Source organism: Bubalus kerabau, chromosome 4, assembly GCF_029407905.1.
Source record: "Bubalus kerabau isolate K-KA32 ecotype Philippines breed swamp buffalo chromosome 4, PCC_UOA_SB_1v2, whole genome shotgun sequence".
Taxonomy (NCBI): Eukaryota; Metazoa; Chordata; class Mammalia; order Artiodactyla; family Bovidae; genus Bubalus; species Bubalus kerabau.
Genome location: NC_073627.1, coordinates 169900932 through 169920250, shown reverse-complemented (window position 1 = coordinate 169920250; position 19319 = coordinate 169900932). Strand labels below are relative to the sequence as shown.

General features: G+C 37.7%; 1 protein-coding gene across 1 annotated transcript in view; it reads left to right on the top strand.

The window, feature by feature from the left end:
• The window catches only part of SVEP1 (sushi, von Willebrand factor type A, EGF and pentraxin domain containing 1), a 229895-nt gene that overhangs the window by 293 nt on the left and 210283 nt on the right, over positions 1 to 19319 (top strand). The gene's annotated exons all lie outside the window — the stretch shown is intronic.

Sequence of the window (19319 nt, the reverse complement as noted above, 5' to 3'; positions counted from 1 at the left end):
AATTTCATTTAAAATTATTAAGAAAATTATTGATTCATTACAGAAGCTAGTATAGAATCTAGACACAGCTAGTGTTTGATGTCGGAGAAGGCAATGGCACCCCACTCCAGCACTCTTGCCTGGAAAATCCCATGGATGGAGGAGCCTGGTGGGCTGCAGTCCATGGGGTTGCTGAGGGTCAGACACAACTGAGAGACTTCACTTTCACTTTTCATTTTCATGCATTGGAGAAGGATATGGCAACCCACTCCAGTGTTCTTGCCTGGAGAATCCCAGGGACGGGGGAGCCTGGTGGGCTGCCGTCTATGGGGTCGCACAGAGTCGGACACGACTGAAGTGACTTGGCAGTGTTTGATGCATGTTGAATAATGACTAACAGGATAAATATGCATGCATGCATGCATGCTAGGTTGCTTCAGTCGTGTCCGACTCTGTGCTATCCCGTGGACAACAGCCCACCAGGCTCCTCTGTCCACAGGATTCCCCAGGCAAGAATACTGGAATGGGTTGCCATTTCTTCTCCAAGGATAAATATACTGGTAAACAACTTCACACCCACATTTGTACTTCCCTGAGAAAACTGTTGACCTATTGCTATTTCTTCTACCACAATTTCACCATCACTATCTTAATGCTGCTTCTTTCTATTTCTAAATCAACATCAGACTTGAGTTTGTACACAGTGAAAAAGTGAGCCACTTAATCTTCCATTACTGCTGTCCCAAACTGGAGGAATCTGATTCATAGAGGAAGAGTCTGTTTACTTTATCAGATTTATTTTGCTGGAATTATTGCTTTAGTCCATCTATGTCCTTTGGAGAATTTATTTTGGTAATCTAGTCATTTGTTAAGTGTTTATCTATAAAATGAATGAGACTACATGGAAATTCATCACATTTTGTGGTTCAGATTATAGAACTAGATCCACATATTTTAAGGTAAAATTATTGCACAAGTTGTGTATACAACACATAAAATACTGTTTCTTCAGGCACCATATAGCTATAAGGTCATAGGGAACATCAGAAGGGACATGTCTGATTATAACAAAAAATATGTGGCTCCATGTTTCTTGAGTAATTCATCTGATGTTTGTTAAGAAACAAACTAAGAGGAATGGAAACTCTTGTTCCAACTGACTTCCTTTAAGAAACTTGCATGGAGATATTTTAAAACTGCAGAGTCTGGGAATGAAATTTTTAAAACATGGCAAAGTACTATAGAAGCAGATGGTGCTAAAGAATTTTTTTTTAATGTTGAAAAATAACATTAAGATAAGATAGTAAGTCTAGGAAACATGTGAGTCATCTACAGTTATTAATGTCTTAATTTGATCATTTGGTATTTGTGATGTTCATTTGAAATTGTTTAAATATAAGCTTTTTCAAATTTTTCTTTAAATTGCAAGTTAGTTGTAATACACTCAGGAAAACAAAAAGGAAAAGCAATTTAGCAAATAACATTCCTGAAATAATTTTTAAAGATAAGTATACAATATAATTTCAAATATAATTATCAAAAGTACATGCTATCTCTAAGACCCAGATGACTTGAGTAAAAATATTACTGTTTTCTTAGCCAAAAGTTACAAACTTAAAAGATGGAATATTTTGCATTGTAAATTCACAAAAATATATTTGAACAAGACTTGAAATAATTACAAGACTACTGCTGAGATAAGTAGTTGTTCTTCTTCTTACTTATATAAATATGCAGAAAATGGTGATGAATGAGCGAAAAGACCACATGGATCAATGATCGTAGGTGATTCTGAATTTCACATGGATAAGTTAATGCCAGTGGTTATTATGGGGGTAATGACAAACACTGGAAGTTAATTTGGGGGGGTGTGGATAATAGGAGAGAAATGGTTGGGACAGGAGATTGAAGGGTTGTCGAAGATGATGACTTCATTTGGACATGCTGAGTTTGAAGATGCCCATGGTGATCAACATGTTGTTTGGAGGAAGGTCTGGACTGTCAGTGGAGATTTGCATGACATGGATACTTGAGAGTGGATGAGGTCACCAAGGAGAATGTGTGGAGTATGACAGTATGGGGCCAAAAAAAGGAATATGCATAAAGGAAGCATTTAATTGGTGGAAGGAGAAGGCAGAAGCCTAGAAAACTAAAAAAGAGACAAAAAGATGATCACAGTATGAGTAGTGTCCACTACCTATTGACATTTTTCAATACCTATTGACTTTTGTAACAAACATTTACCAAATAAGCTGATGATAATTTTTATCATCTATCTGTGTAATGACATTGAAATTGCTGTTGAAAACTCCCTTCAAATTGGTGCTTTGGTACTAATTTTTTTTCTCTCACTCTTTTCACAAAATCGTTTTTATTTAATGAGTACTCTTAGTAGTTGACCTCCTATACTCTAATCTTTTGCTATAATAGTGTGGCCCAGAAGACACAGCCCTCCCTAAAAACCAGTGGCAGAGGGGCAGAAGGAAGCATAAAGGGAGGGCTGTATGTGGATGTGTTCATGTTTATCTTGTTGTTTAGTTGCTCAGTCGTGTCCGATTCTTTGTGACCCCATGGACTGCAGCACACCAGGCTTCCCTGTTCTTCACCATCTCCCGGAGCTTGCTCAGACTCATGTCCTTTGAGTCAGTGATGCCATCCAACCATCTCATCCTCTGTCATACCCTTCTCCGGCCTTCTGTCTTTCCCAGCATCAGGTTCTTTTCTAATGAGTCAGCTCTTCACATCAGGTAGCCAAAGTATTGGAGCTTCAGCTTCAGCATCAGTCCTTCCAATGAATATTTATATTTTGATGATAACCACTGATGTGTGTGCATCTCTTCGCTGTTCTATAGGAATACATTGTTAAATAATTAATTCAATGGAAACATATATCCTTGCTAATACTTAAATAGTTTCGATTAGATAATGAATTGTCTTAGAAGCATTATATTTTGTGTATTCTGTTGCTTTGTCTTGTCTTTAACTGAACATTAAGGGAATGTAGCATTTTAATCAAGACTCTGCCAATATCTTTATCTAGAGGCCTGTTGCCATTTGTGTCTTCTCTGAAATTTCTGTTGCCAAATAAAGCAGGATTATAATTTTTTCCTTCCAGATTGAGTTGCTGTAATGTATTCTTAATTATCAAAATACTCATAGTTTGGGGACTTCAAAATGGTAAATATTCATGATGTGTGAAACAGCATGATACATAATTGTATGATCTTAATTACAGAAAAATGGATGTTTAGTTGTGAAAATACACAAATGAGATCTAGAAGGGCACATCAAATGGTAAACTGCTTGTGATTATGAATGACTTTTTTACTTATTGTGTTTTTGGGTTTCCAATTATGCACATGTTAACTTTTAAGAAATAAATGTTATTTTAAAAACCTTAAAAAAAGAAAAGTGTGGTACAGGAATCAGCATTGGTATCATCTGAGAGTGCATTAGAAATGCAGAATCTCAGATCCAATCCCAGTTGTGCTGAAGCAGGCCTACTTTTTAACAGACTCCTAGGCAACCCATTCCAGTTGCCCAGAGAATCCCAGGGACGGGGGAGCCTGGTGGGCTGTCGTCTATGGGGTCGCACAGAGTCAGACACGACTGAAGCGACTTAGCAGCAGCAGCAGCAGCAGGCACAGAAAAGTGATTCAGATGCACATGAAATTTCTCTGAAGCAGCGGTTCTCAAGTGAGGTCTCTGGAACAATACCATAAGCTTCAGCTGGGAGCTCGTAAGACATCGCAATTCTCAGGCCCCCATCCAAACCGACCGAATCAGAAACTCTAGCAACCTATGTTTTATTAAATGTTGCTGGTGCTTCTGATCCTGCTGAAATTTCCTACACGATAGAGTCCCTTCGGTGCACAATACAGTCACCTGGGAAAATTTTTTAAATCTTGATGCACAGGCTGCAACCCATACAAGTTAAATCAGAATCTTTGTGGATGGGATCTAGGTATCCAGTATTTTAAAACATTTCTCGGGTAATACCAATGGCCACTCAAATTTAAAAATCAGTATTCTAAAGGAGAAAGACTAGGCACATTTATTTTAGTGATTACTCAAGCTGGCTGCAGTTCTCAGAATTTAAGCTATGGGGCGACATTATGTTTTATCTATAAAGAATCATTGACTGGCATTTTGATTGATCTATCACAGATGAGTTTTTTTCCTCCTTCATTCCTCTCACTTCATTTGTTTTCTTCACTTAATCTAATATAAATCCTCTAGTGACAGTCACGCCACGAGTGTGGGAAACATTTCAAAGTGCAGACCAAGTCCTAGCATTTATACTCCTAGGGATTTAGAAAGGGAAACAAGAGAACAAAAAGAAAAAATACCTGTTTAGAGAAGGGGCCGAGCATAAAGAAAGAGGCAATTATGTGAAAGAGAGGATAGTAAGCAGAGCCGGCTGCTGCCAAAAGGTAGGAAAGAAGTGAGTAGGAGTTATACTTGCTTAGAAAGCAAGATGAGCACTTGCTGATGCTGGTTCTGAAAGACAAACAAAAAAGATGGGGCAAGCTAGTGGGAACCTGTTGTACAGCACAGGGAGCTCAGCTCAGTACTTTGTGATGACTTAGATGAGTGGGATGAGGGGGTGGGAGGCAGATCTAAGAGGGAGGGGATACATGTATACTTATGACTGATTCATGCTGCTGTACAGCAGAAACGAGCACGACATTGTAAAGCAACTATACACCAATTAAGGGGGGAAAAAAAAGATAGGTTTAGGGCTCAGCTCAGGGAAGCATTGGTGGCAGCATTCATGTTTCTGCCAAGGTGGGGATCACTTTAATGAGGAACTAGTCAACATGTGACCAACAGGAAAAGTCCAGTTTTGTCGAGACCATAAACACCATGACCTGCTGGTCTTAAGGGAAGGTCTTGGATGAGAGTTAAAATTCCCAGGGAGTGTGGGAGAGGAAGGAAGCCCAGCTCTGGTGGTTTAAAGAAATCCATGTTAATTATGGGGGTGGCTCTTGGGAAGTTTAAACAGTATAACTTCATGGCTTAACTAGTGAGTCTATTGCACACTCCATTGCTTTTGTATTTTCTCAAAAATATTGCCAGGAATGCACCTTGTCATGCCTATCCAGATGCTGGCAGTTGCTGCCTGGGAACATGTTTGTCCCTCACAGGCATTGTTAGTTCGGGAATACCGCTCCAAAATTATAAGAAATCGGTAAAAACAACTTTTTTTTCACTTTCAGACAGAATTGAGAACTATGCTTTTAGGTTATTTATTTTTCATTTTATAAATTAACACAATACTAGCTGAAAAGCTGACAGGAGAGGAAGGACCCTAGGTGTTAATGCGTAAACCATAAATCTACAGACATAAGCTGTACAAAACACAGCAAGTTCTCCCTTAAATTAGAATGAAGAGTTAGAGCAGATATCCTCTGAGCATCCTAACCTTGTGTCAATTTTTCGGGCAAGGAGCTTAGTTTCTCTGAGGATTCTATTGATCTTTTAATTTATTTATTGAAGGATACTTGCTTTACAGAATTTTGCTGTTCTCTGTCTCTATTGGTCTTTTAAAGCAGGAAATAAAACTCATGAGAAAAGTCACATGCTACTGAAAACTGGTTGATTTGGGGAGAAGGGTTGCTGGATGAAGAGAGCTCCTGGATTGAGGTCATGTCCATGAAGAGAGAGGCAGGCAAGTGCTTTGGATGTGTATTAATACAAAGTACATAAATCCTGCTGTATTTAGGATTCCTGCTGAAAGTTTAGGCAGAGGGCAATGGGCACAGGGGCTCCTAAGAGAGGCTAATTGGATTCTTCAAATTTTTCTGCAAAACCTAACCTATCCAAAGTTCCTAAAAATTGTATTAATTCACCTCTCAGTAAAGAATAGTCTGGGAAGGGAAGAGGGTAGAATTAGAGGTTTATAGCAAGTGTGGACCAGTGAAAAAAAGGACCAAGATTCAGGACTAAGCTTTGATGGTAGCTGGAGCTATGGAGATGAGAACTTATCCTGAGTTCGGACAAATTGCACTCTGGGAGCAGGCTAGTCCTGAATAAAGCCCTGGAACATTTCCTGAGATAGATGCTCTACAGTTCCCCCAGTTCGGTTTGGGTAAACTTTGGTAGTTTGTAATTTTCAAGAAATTGGTCCATCTCATATCAGCTGCTGAGTTTGTGTGATAGAATTGTTTGTAGTATCCCTTTGTTGTCTTTGTGATGTGTGTGGGATCTGTAGTGATATCTCCTCTTTCCATCCTGATGCTGGTAATTTGCAACTTTTTTCCTCTGCATGATCTGTCTGGGCTTGAGTTTTAATCAGAGAACCAGTCTTTGGTTTCATTGATTCTTCCCTACTGTTTTTTTTCTGTTTTCCACTTCATTTACTTCTATTCCTTTATTTAGAGAGTATATGCCCCTAATAATGCAATCATTATTTCCTTCCTCTACTCATTTTGGGTTTAATTTTTTTCTTCACATGTTTCTTAATATGAGGTTAGAAAATCAACTTGAGACTGTCCTTCTTTTGAAATATAAGCATTTAGTGCTATAAATTTCTCTCTAAGTACTGCTTTAACTGCATTCCATATATTACAATATGGTGTATTTTCATTTTCATTTAGTTAAAGTTACTTTCTAACTTCTCTTGAGATTTTTTTCTTTGCTCCATGGGTTGTTTCTTTTCCAAATGTTTGGTGTTTTTCCAGATGTTCTTCTAATTTTTGATTTCTGTTTTAATTCCACTGTAGTGAGCACATACTTCATGTGGTTTCAATTCATATAAATTGATTGAGGCTCATTTTATGGCTCAAGATACCATCTATGTTGATGAATGTTCTATGAACACTTGAAAAGAGTATGTATTCTGCTCTTACTGTAGGGAATGTTCTATAAATGGCAGTTAGTATTGTTTAAGTCTTCTTTATCCTTGCTGATTTTCTGTCAAGTTCTTCTATTAATAACTAACTATAGATATCTCCAGGCTTCCCTGGTGGTTCAGATGGTAAGGAATCTGCCTGCAATGCAGAAGACCTGGGTTCGACCCCTGGGTCGGGAAGATCCCCTGGAGAAGGGAATGGCAACCCACTCCAGAACTCTTGCCTGGAGAATTCCATGGACAGAAGAGTCTGGCTGGCTACAGTCCAAGGGGTTGCAAAGAGTTGGACAAAACTGAGCAACTAACATATACGTATGCATGCATATATCCAACTATATTTGTTAATCTATTTCTTTATTCAGTTCTATCAGTTTTTGCTTCATGTAGTTTGAGGTCTGTTGTTAGAAACATATACTTTTAGGATTATTTTATCTTCTAGAATTCACCCCTTTATCAATATTTAATGTCTTTTGTCATCCCTAATAATATTTCCTTGTTCTAAAGTCTACTCTGTGATAAAATATAGTGTGTTAGTCACTCAGTCGTGTCTGACTCTTTTTGACCCCATGGACTGTAGCCTGCAAGGCTCCTCTCTCCATGGGATTTTCTAGGCAAGAATACTGGAGTGGGTTGCCATGCCCTCCTCCAGGGGATCTTCCTGACAAAGGGGTCAAAGCTGGGTCTCCTGCATTGCAGGCAGATTCTTTACTGTCTGAGCCACCAGGGAAGTCATTGGTGATTTCACAATGTATCTCTTACCTTCTTTTTACTTTTATCAATCCACTATATTTACTTTTAAAATGAGTTTCCTATAGTCAGCATAAAATTGAGGCTTTTTGAAAATCTAACCTAAAAGTCTCTGTTTTTTATTGAAACATGGAAATGTAGAAGCCTTACATCCACTTAAGTTCCTTATATCAAATTATTTATACTATAGATGTAACACACATTAAAAGCCCTAACAGACAATGCTGTAATTTTTGCATGTGATAGCTATACTTATTTGAAAAGAATGTGTAAAAGGAGAAAAACAGTCTACTTACCTTGATAGTTACCATTTCTGTTGTTCTTCCTTTATTTGTAAATTTTACCCCTTGGATAATTCCTGGGTTGGGAAGATCCCCTGAAGGAGGAAATGTCAATCCATTCCAGTATTCTTGTCTGGAAGATTCCATGGACAGAGGAGCCTGGAGGGCTATAGTCCATGAGGTCACAAAGAATTGGACACAACTGAGTGTGTGTGTGTGTGTGTGTGTGTGTGTATAAAATCTTTGGGTTTTGATAGCTTGATTATGATGTGTCTGGGTTTTTTTCTTTTCAGTTTATCCTGTGATGGGTCTCAGAACTTCTTCAATCTGTATATTTATGTCTTCATTAAATTTAAGTGTTCACCTATTATTTCATATATTTTGTGTGTGTGTGTGTGTGTAGCACCAATCTATTTTTTCTCTCTCCTGGGACTTTAATGACACAAAATTAGAACTTGGATATTGTCCTACAGGTGCCAGAGATTTTGTTCTTCAGCCCCCCCAATCTTTTTTTGACTCTGTTCTTCAGATTGGATAATTTCTACGTGTCTATTTTCAAGTTCACTGAATATTTCCTTTGTTATCATCATTGCCTTCTGCCACTGAGCCCATTGAGGAATTTTTTTTAAATTTCTGATATTACATTTTTCAGTTTTTAAATTTCTATTTGATTCACTTTTATAGTTTCTCTACTCAAAACTTCAACTTTTAAAATACATTTTTAGAGTGTTCATCTTTATCTTATGGGACATATTTATAATAACTGCTTTACTATTTTTGATAATTCAAATATATAGACCATCTTGGGGTCTGCATTTGTTGATTGTCTCTTCCTAGGAAAAAGTGATCCAAGTTTTCTTTTTTCCTGTTTTTTTTAAAATTGATTTTGAGATGTATCCTGGAAATTTTGAATATTATATTGCAAGATTCTAGGTCTTGTTAAAATTCTCTGGAGACATCCACTTTTGTCTTTTGTTTTGTTTTTATAGTGAATAGACCCAGTTAGGTTTAGACCACACATCCTATCTCTCCTTCTATGGATGGCAAGTCTAATGTAAGGTCAATTTTCAAAACCCTTACTGTGCTGTTTAGTCTGCTTCATGCACATACCTCATAGGAGTTAGTCTAGAATAATGGATACCGGTTATTATTGTAGTTTCATTCTCAAAGCTATGGTTCTTTGTGTCTGTTCCTGCATTTCAGCTCATGACTAAGGGCTTGGGTCAGTTCATACATAAAATTAGAGGATCTCTTTCTCCAGATCTCTTCTCCCTAAAATATCCCCTATCTGCTCTGTCCCTTATGGTTCCTCTTTCTAGTTTTTGGACTGGAAAGCCAGGGTTCCTTTCAGGTTGTGTAGCACATGCTACTGAGATGGCCATCAGGATGAAGTAGCAAGAGAAAAGAAAGAAAGAAAAATAACAGTGATTCCCTTGAACTCTTTGACCCACTGGGGCCCTTTTATTTATTCTTCTTATGTCAAAGACATAAGCTTTCTTTATGGGCTTTAGGTGCCCACATTGCCACTGTCATGGTAAATTACCTTAAAATATAGTAGATTAACACAATAAACTTTTTGTATCTAACATTCTCTGTGGCTCAGGATTCCAGGTGTTACTGGATTATCTGGCTCAAAGTGTCTAGCAAACCTGCAGCCATGATGTTGCCCAGGGCTATGGTCATCCTAGGGCTTGACAGTGGGAAGATCTGCTTCCAAGTTCACTCACATGACTGTTGATAGGCTTCAGAAGTCCTACTCTGAAGCTCACTACCCGGCTGTTGACAGACGGCAGGCCCCTGTTGGCTGTTGGCCAGAGACATCAGTTCTTTGCCCTGTGGGCCTCTCCATCAAGCATCATTAGTTACGACATCACAACTGGCTTTCCTCAGAGCGGGAAAGGGAGAGAGTGAGCAAAATGGAAAACAGAGTCTTTGTGACTTAATCTTGAAAGTGACATCCCAACACTTTAGCCGTATTTTATTGTTGGAAGTGAATCCTTAAGAACAACCCCACATTCAAGGCGAAAGAATTACAAAGATCCAAAATGAATATCAAGAGGTAGGGATCATTAGGGTTTGTTTCAATGGTTGTCTACCACACTTTGTTAAATCAAGTGCCTGATGTGCATGATTTTTAAAATTGAAGTGTAATTGACTTGCACTGTTAGTTTCAGGCATGTAGCACGATGACTCTATTTTTATAGACTACACTCCATGTTAAGCTATTATAAAATATTGGCTGTATTCCCATGTGTACATTATACCCTTGTAACTTATTTATTTTATATGTATTTGTCTATATCTCTTAATCCCTGTCATATATCTTGGTTCTCCTACATCCTTCTCCCCTCTAGTTTGCTTTCTGTATCTGTGTCTGTTTCTGTTTTGTTCTATTTTTTGTTTTACCTTTTGATTCTACATAGAAATGAAAACATACAGTATTTGTCTTTTTCTGTCTAGTTACTTCACTAAGCACTTATTTCACTCACCCTCCAGGTGCATCCATGCTGTTGCAAATGGCAGAATTTCATTCCTTTGTACAGTTGAGTAGTATTCCATTATATGTCTGTGTATATTGAATATATATTACATCTTTTTTACCTATTCAGCTGTTGATAGATACTTAGGTTGCTTCTATACCTTATCTATTATAATGTTGCTATGAACGTTGGGGTGCATATATCTTTCTGTATTAGTGTTTTCATTTTCTTCATTTACCTACATGTGGGATTTCTGAGTCATATGGTAGAGTTATTTTTAACATTTTGAGGAACCTCCATACTGTTTTCCATAGTGGCTGTGCCAATTTACATTTCTACCAACAGTGTATGAGGGTTCTCTTTTTTTCTGCATCCTTACCACCACTTGTTATTTCTGGTCTTTTTGATAATAATCATTCTGACAGGTATGAGGTGATATCTCATTGCTGTTTTGATTTGCATTTCCCTGATGATTAGTGATGTTGAGCATCTTTTCATATACCTATTGACCATCTGTTGGAGAAGGCAATGGCACCCCACTCCAGTACTCTTGCCTGGAGAATCCCATGGATGGAGGAGCCTGGTGGGCTGCAGTCCATGGGGTCGCTAAGAGTCAGACATGACTGAGAGACTTCACTTTCACTTTTCACTTTCATGCATTGGAGAAGGCAATGGCACCCCACTCCAGTACTCTTGCCTGGAGAATCCCAGGGACGGGGGAGCCTGGTGGGCTGCCATCTATGGGGTCGGACACGACTGAAGTGACTTAGCAGCAGCATTGACCATCTGTATATTTTTGGGAAAATGCCTCTTCAGCTTTTCTGCCCATTTTTTAATTGGGATGATAGTTTTTTTGATATGGAGTTGTATGAGTTCTTTATATATAGTTTGGATACTGACCCCTTATCATTTGCAAATATCTTCTCTTATTCAGTAGGTTGCCTTTTTGTTTTGTTGATGGTTTCCTTCACTGTGCAAAACTTTTTAATTTTGCTTACGTCCCATTTGCTTATTTTTCTCTTCTCTAAGGAGACAGATCCTAAAATATGTTTCTAAGACCTGCATTACTGACTGTACTACCTATGTTTTCTTCTAGGAGTATTATGGCTTTGAGTCTGGAGATACAGTCTTAAAAACCATTCAAACTAGCATAATTTTAAGAATATATATCTTTAGGCCTTTCCCACATAACACAGAAAAACATAAAGTGCTGTCACATGTTTTGTTTTCTTTCTTTCCTGACAAACATAGATTCCATCTGGGTTCAATAGAAATTAAGGATGTTGAAAAATGCAAGACAGACCTAGAAAGAGCCGAGGATATGGAAAATAAATCTGGGTATGTGGTTCATCATTTGAATGCTAGAATGGTTTTCTAGTCTGAATGTTGTTAGGCAAATTAAGCATAAGAAACATCTGGCTGGAGGAAAACAATGCAAGAATTAACAGGATAAACAGAAATTAGCGGAGTATGTTGCTTCATTTTAAACTGTACATGTTTGCAAACATTGTAAGTCTGAGATCAAATCACATTCCATAAGGGATAAATTGTGCTACTGCAAACTGGTTCTTTATCAAGTAGTGAAATAAGAGAGAAGTTCCTATTTTTTAGACTTTACATTAGCTTAAGACCCACTGAATGTATTAAAGCTCTTTGAAGAATTAGAATTCTCAAGTATGAGGCTGCCAATTGAAAGAGCAGGTGGGAGATTCCCAAAAGTTACAGATTTGCTTCTATAATTGAGTGACAATATATTTTTCAAAGAGGTCCATAATATTTTCCTTCCACATGATTTTCTGCCATGTGGTCTTGCTACTCCCCTATGATGAGTTAGAGTCTGTCTTTCCACCCCCTTATATTATATTATCATTATATTTTTATAATGAATAAAAGAAGAGTTGATAGCTACTGCTCTAAGATAAACATTATTACATATTTGTATGTTTACTTTTGTCATGGTTTTCTATGTGCATATTTTTTTAAAAATTCACATAACAGGGTTTTCAGCCTCCCCAGCCCAATTTAACAGGATATATTGAGTATTTTTATAACATTAAATTTTTTGAAAATACAAGCATAATATTTAGATTTTCCTTTTATGTATTTAACACGCTTTAACCATTCTATTATTATATGTTAGGATTATTTCCAATATCCCCAACATTTTACTTTTATAATTGGTACTGTAAATTCCAGCCTTGTACATAAATGTGTGTGTGCTCATTTCTGATTATCTCCTTCGGAAGGAATCCTAGGTAAAGGATATATGATCATTGTGCTGTGCTGTGCTAAGTCACCTCTGTCGTGTCTGACTCTTTGCAACCCTATGGGTGGTAGCCTGCCAGGCTCTTCTGTCAATGGAATTCTCTAGGCAAGAATACTGGAGTGGGTTGCCATTTCCTTCTGCAGGGGATCTTCCCAACCCAGGGATCGAACTCACCTCTCTCAAGTCTCCTGCACTGGCAGGCAGGTTTTCTTTACCACTAGAGCCACCTTGGAAGCCCTGTATGATCGTTATTATACCTTAAAAAAATCATATTATTGAATCAGACTGCAAAGGGCTAACCATGTAGAATAGCTCCACTTTTATCAAACTTTAGGAATGGCAAATACATTCCATCTAGAGTTAATAGTGGTGACCTGGTACTCCTTGATGGGAAGGACTGCAAGACCACATCTGGATCCAGCGGCAAAGAATGCTAAAATAAATAAGTGGTGTTTAACCTCAGTGAGGGAGGGAAGAATGGAAGCACATGTGCTTTGTGTCTGCCAACCCAGCCTTAGCCAGTTCCAAGGTTGAATATATATTCATCAATTTTTGCCAACATGAAATGCAAAAAAAAAGCAGCTTATTGTTTTTGCTATAATGCATATTTCCATAATTATAAATGTGGTTCCATAGCTTTTCATATGACTGGTGTCCATCTGCATTTATTCTTCTCAGAATTTCTTTTCATTATCCTTTGTCTATATTCTCAATTGCCTTGCTAATGTAGACTTACAAGAATGTGTTATATATAAGGACGATAAGATATTTTTTATGCCATTTTCCAATTTGTCATTGTCCTTTTAAATTGTTTATGATATTTTATGATGATAAAAGTGTTAATGGCTATGTGGTCAAACAAGAGTTCTCTTTGTGATTTCTTCCTTTGTTTACATGCTTGAAACCTTTTACATGCTACAATCTTAGAAATGTTCATTTATATCTTCTGGTTTCTTTATGATTTAATTCATACTTGTCTCTTTAATGCATCAGATGCATGGGGCTTCCCTGATAGCTCAGTTGGTAAAGAATCTGCCTGCAATGCCGGAGACCTGGGCTCCATTCCTGGGTCAGGAAGAGCCACTGGAGAAGGGATAGGCTACCCACTCCAGTATTCTTGGGCTTCCCTTGTGGCTCAACTGGTAAAGAATATGCCTGCAATATGTTAGACCTGGGTTCGATCCCTGGCTTGGAAAGATCCCCTGGAGAAGGGAAAGGCTACCCACTCCAGTATTCTGTCCTGGAGAATTCCATGGACTATATAGTCATGGGGTCGCAAAAAGTCAGACACAACTGAGTGACTTTCACTCACTCATTCAATGCATCAGAATTCTAATCTCCTCCTCCAAAGGCATCTCAAAGAGAAACAGACTAAAAAAGGAGATAAAAAAGGCTGAGTAAGGAAATAGCAAGCAAACTAAAAACAGTGATGCTGATCATGTTGATGATAATAATTATAGTGAAGCTGAGGCATCATCCAGACACAGTGAAATTCAAGGTAAATGTATATATTCAGTGAATAGAGGCTGATTTTATGTTGTTGAAATTGTAGTTAGCTTGTTTATGAGAAGATATTTATTCACAGCGAATACAACTTTTAAAATATTTATGGGTAAAATTTAATATATCACAAAAATACAAAGCAAACCCTGAAAATATTTAAAAAGTTGTCGAAAATGACTGTACCAGATTTTAACATACTTTCAGTCTTAAACAGATGGACTAGATTAAAGTGAATGGGGATATGGAGTGTTTGAATAATGTATACAATAACATTGATTTAAAAGACAGAATAATTTATATCTTACAACCAAAACTGCTTATCTTTTTTTTCAAAATCTAATGGTATGTTTTACTGTTTGTCATATATTAGGTCACAAGAAATTTTAATAAGAACAAAAATGTACAGTTCTGTTTTCTGACCCCAATGAAGTAAACTGAAAATTAATTTTAAAATAGTTTAACAAAATACACAAACAAATACTCAGAGTTAAAATAATAGCATGAAGAGAAAAGAAATTTCCCACTTAATAATTTCTGGACCAAAGAGGAAATAAAAATCTAATTAAATGTTGCATAGGAAACAGTGGGACTTCCCTGGTGGCTCAGATGGTAAAGAATCCGTCTGCAATGCAGGAGACCTGGGCTTGATCCCTGAATTGGGAAGATCCCCTGGAGAAGGTCATGACAACCCACTCCAGTATTCTTGCCTGGAGAATCTCATGGACAGAGGAGCCCAATGGGCTACGGTCCAAAAGGTCACAAAGAGTTGGATACAACTGAATGACTAAGCCCATACACGCACACAGAAAACAACAACACCGCACATGAGGTTTAGCTGAAGTTACACTCAGTAGGAATGTTATCTTTAAGAGCTCTATTTAAAAGATAATACATGATAATGATAAAGGACTCAAGGAACTATAAAATATTATTCAGGATAAAAGCATAAATTAATGTATCAGAAAACAAGGAGTCCAAGCACTGGGTCCCTAAAAAGCACCACAAAATAGATAAAATGTTTATGAAAGTATCAAGAGAGGAAAAAGTAAAATGGCCAATGTATAACATTGGAAAGAAGCTAAATAATACCATGTATATGGAGGAGAATATAATAATTGAAAACATATGCTATTTAAAAATTTTAGTTAATAATTTTTAAATCTACATTTAAATTAAGGACAATTTCCTAACTTAGAGTGTAAATTACTAAGACTTTCTTAAGAAGAGTGCAAGTTTAAATGAACAGATAACCTTGGGAAGAGTAGTAAAGGAAAATAAAATTGTTATTTAACTGTAAAGTGAACAACTGAGCATGTAGACACACAATGATCCTAGTTCTAAGTAGGAAGATGGTGTAAGTATATCCCACCCTATCTAATGACGACTGTAACATCTTGAGGGTGCATGTAACCACTACTTGAGGACTCAGAAAAGTTAATAAAGCAGGTGACTTGGGGGAGAAGACCAGAATATAAAATACCACTGAATCAACAGTGAGTTTACCATTTTCCCTGCTCTGAAATCGCTTGCGGCTCAGTGCTATAGTCTGAAGCCAGAAGTAGGCATGGGCACACAGAGAGAGATTCACAAGAGGCATTCAGGTTCAGGCTTAGCGTGGAAAAGCGCGAGCCTGTGTGTTTCCTCACCTCGTTTTTGTATTTCCCAAACCTCAGGCAAGATATAAGGAAGAATCAAGTGAAAATTGTAGAACTGAAAAATATAATAACTGAAATTTAAAGTTTACTGAATGGGCTCAATAATGGACTCAACAGAAAAAGAGGAGTACTATCAACCGAGAATCATGTGAATAATATATATGTACCCAAGCAAATAGGTACATGTATGCACACACATACACATACCAAGTGGTGAATGGGATGCTGAGCCATTAGAACGCATACATTTCTATTGTGAGTGAGCAATGCTACATGCAGCACCCTGAAAAATATCGTGGCTCTTTGTTATAGCACTGAACATACTTTACCATATGACCTAGTAACCCTACCTCTGGGTATTTATCCTAAGTCAATAAAAATTTAAGTTCACACAAAAACCTGTACACAACCTTAGATGAATTTCAAAGTTATTTTGCTGAATGAAAAGAAACTAATCTCAGAAAATTGCATACTATATGAATCCATTTATATGATTCTGCTGAATGAAAAGAAACTAATCTCAGAAAATTGCATACTATATGAATCCATTTATATGATTCTTGAAAAGATAAAAGCGCCGTAATGGAGAGCAGATCAGTTGGGTTGCCAGGCATTAGGGGTCAGGAGACAGTGTAACTACAAAAGTGAGCTTTTTCAAGTGATGGAACTATTCTGTATCCTGATTGTGGGTGTGGTTACATGAATCTGTGTATGTGTTTGAATTCGTGGAACTGTACACCCACTAAAAGTCCATTTTACTGCATAATAATTTAAAACTAAATTTTAGAAAGTAACTATAATTATGGCCGCCTCCACATGGGAGTGGTGGTGTCATAGTTTGTCAATAGGAAATTAATTATCTTTTCTGATCTTTCTGTATTCCACATGCTGGTGGGAGAAAAAAAAAGAGATAAAGATAAAAAGAATGTGCCTTTTAAACACTTTTATCATTATTACTGTTTGTTTTTAGCAGAGCAACCTCAAGAATTATGGTGGAGATCACAAACTGAGTTTGGTTCAAGCCTTGACCTTGGATATAATATCTATAAATATAAATGATGCTGTTTTATTTTTTACAGGTTGAAAATGATGAAAGATGAATACATTAAGCTCTTACTTCTAAGTGGGCATGAGGGCTTGTCCAGTCAGTGAATCTAGAGTCCTTCAATGCACGTCCTTCTGGAAGAGAGTACCTTTGGAAAGTTGGTTTGTAAATTCAAGGATACAGGCAATGTTTTGGGCATGCTGTTTTGTGGATGACTATCTCTGAAGGAGTAAAGGCATTCGTCACTGTAAACATAATAGCCCAAGAGCATCCTAGAAACTGGGGTTGCCTTTTGTTACCACGTGAAAAATTCTCAATCCATGTGCCTTTCACCAGTTCAAGATGTAAGTCCTTACAAAGTTTAGCTGAGGATAGGTTCGAGGATAAAGGGTCAGGTTTGAGATCAGGTTATCTAAGGCAGTGCACTATAGATACGGATGCAGTGATGGACACAACTGATGTGTTAATTACCACCTTCACTGCAAGCTTGCATTGCTAGCAAGAGCCAACACGTTAAACAAGCCAGGCATTAAAATGTAATAGCAATAAACCATTTCTGTTTCCAGACATTATGGCCACCTCATACAGCTCTATTTCTTCACCTATAGAAATGGAATGCCCATTATATTTACTTGAGGATTTATGGCAAGATTAAATTAAATAAGCACATAAAATGATACATCTTTAAACATTTTGTAAATCTGTATTTTGTGTTAAAAGTGGGCCTCCATGGTGGTTTAGCAGTAAAGAGTCTGCCTGTGATGCAGGAGACATGGGTTCAATACCTGGGTTGGGAAGATTCCCTAGAAAAGGAAATGGCAACCTACTCCAATATTCTTGCCTGGATAATCCCATGGAGAAGAGCCTGGTGGCTACAGTCCATGGGGTTGCAAGAAAATCAGACAGGATTTGGCGACTAAACAACAACTACCACAGGGTGTTAAAGCCAGATTGATAACATTTATTTTTATTTATTTAATTGTTTAATTGCTTACAATGTCCACTGCTAGGACTTTTCCATCATGAAATCCATCTTCAGATAATTCTACTTAAACAGTCACTGTACAGGGGAGAATGTTTTTTATTAAATTCACAACTGAAAGATCAGATCAGATCACTCAGTCGTGTCTGACTCATTGCGACCCCATGAATCGCAGCATGCCAGGCCTCCCTGTCCATCACCAACTCCCGGAGTTCACTCAGACTCACGTCCATCGAGTCAGTGATGCCATCCAGCCATCTCATCCTCTGTCGTCCCCTTCTCCTCCTGCCCCCAATCCCTCCCAGCATCAGAGTCTTTTCCAATGAGTCAACTCTTCGCATGAGGTGGCCAAAGTACTGGAGTTTCAGCTTCAGCATCATTCCTTCCAAAGAACACCCAGGGCTGATCTCCTTCAGAATGGACTGGCTGGATCTCCTTGCAGTCCAAGGGACTCTCAAGAGTCTTCTCCAACACCACAGTTCAAAAGCATCTGAAAGATAGTCTTATAAAATACAGTCACCAGGTGGCATCTTCCTCCTGTCCCTCCTGCCTGTCGCCGTGGTTCACTAACACTGTGTGATAGATTTTAAAACAAGACCGCATGCCCAGCATGCATGGAAAGTGAAACTTTTCCTCCCTCTGCTTCCATTAACTGGACTTGATTCTTGACATCTCAGAAGGACATTTTGCTAGCACCAGTCTCTGCTTTCTTCCATCTCCTTCCCTCTCCCCTACCTCAAATCCATCCTGTCTTTTTAGAGCACCTGCTTTAATGGAGAAAGATGGTTGCTGTGAAGGGTGGAGTGGAGGTGAATGTCCCTAATAGAAGTCCCATTGGATAGGCAGGAATTGAGGTTCAGTTTCTTGTTTATCAGTGTGCAGCTAGCGAGAGAAATATAATGTATCCCCCATCCCTTACACCACCAACACACATTGCTTTCTCACAGAAGTCTTTATGTCATGAGATGAATCCCAGGTCATTTTTCTTAGTCTGGCTATGGTGTCATTTCAGTACTTTTAGGTTGCTTCTCAGTCTTAATTTTTGCTTGAGCGAAAGTTTTTTTTTCAATTGAAGTATAGTTAATTTACAATGTTGTATTAATTATTGCTGTACAGCAAAGTGATTCAGTACATATATAACATGCATTCTTTTTAATATTCTTTCCCATTATGGTTTATCATAGGATGCTAAATATACTTCTTTGTGCTATACAGTAAGACCTTGCCGTTTATTCATTATATACATAAAAGCTCACATCTGTTAACCTCAACCTCCCCCTCCATCCCTCCCCCAGCCTCTTGTGTTTTGCTGCAAGTTTTACTTTTGTTTGAGGTTTGAAGGACTCGTCAACAAAAGAAACCACTTGTCACACACATAAACAATTTCAATATTTAGTAGAGGGTTAATTGACTTAATTTTAATATACAGTCATTAAAAGAAGAGGAATAGAAACAATAATGAATAGTAACAGCACATATATCAGCAATTGGGCTGACCAACATACAGATTTAAACAGCTCTGGGAAGT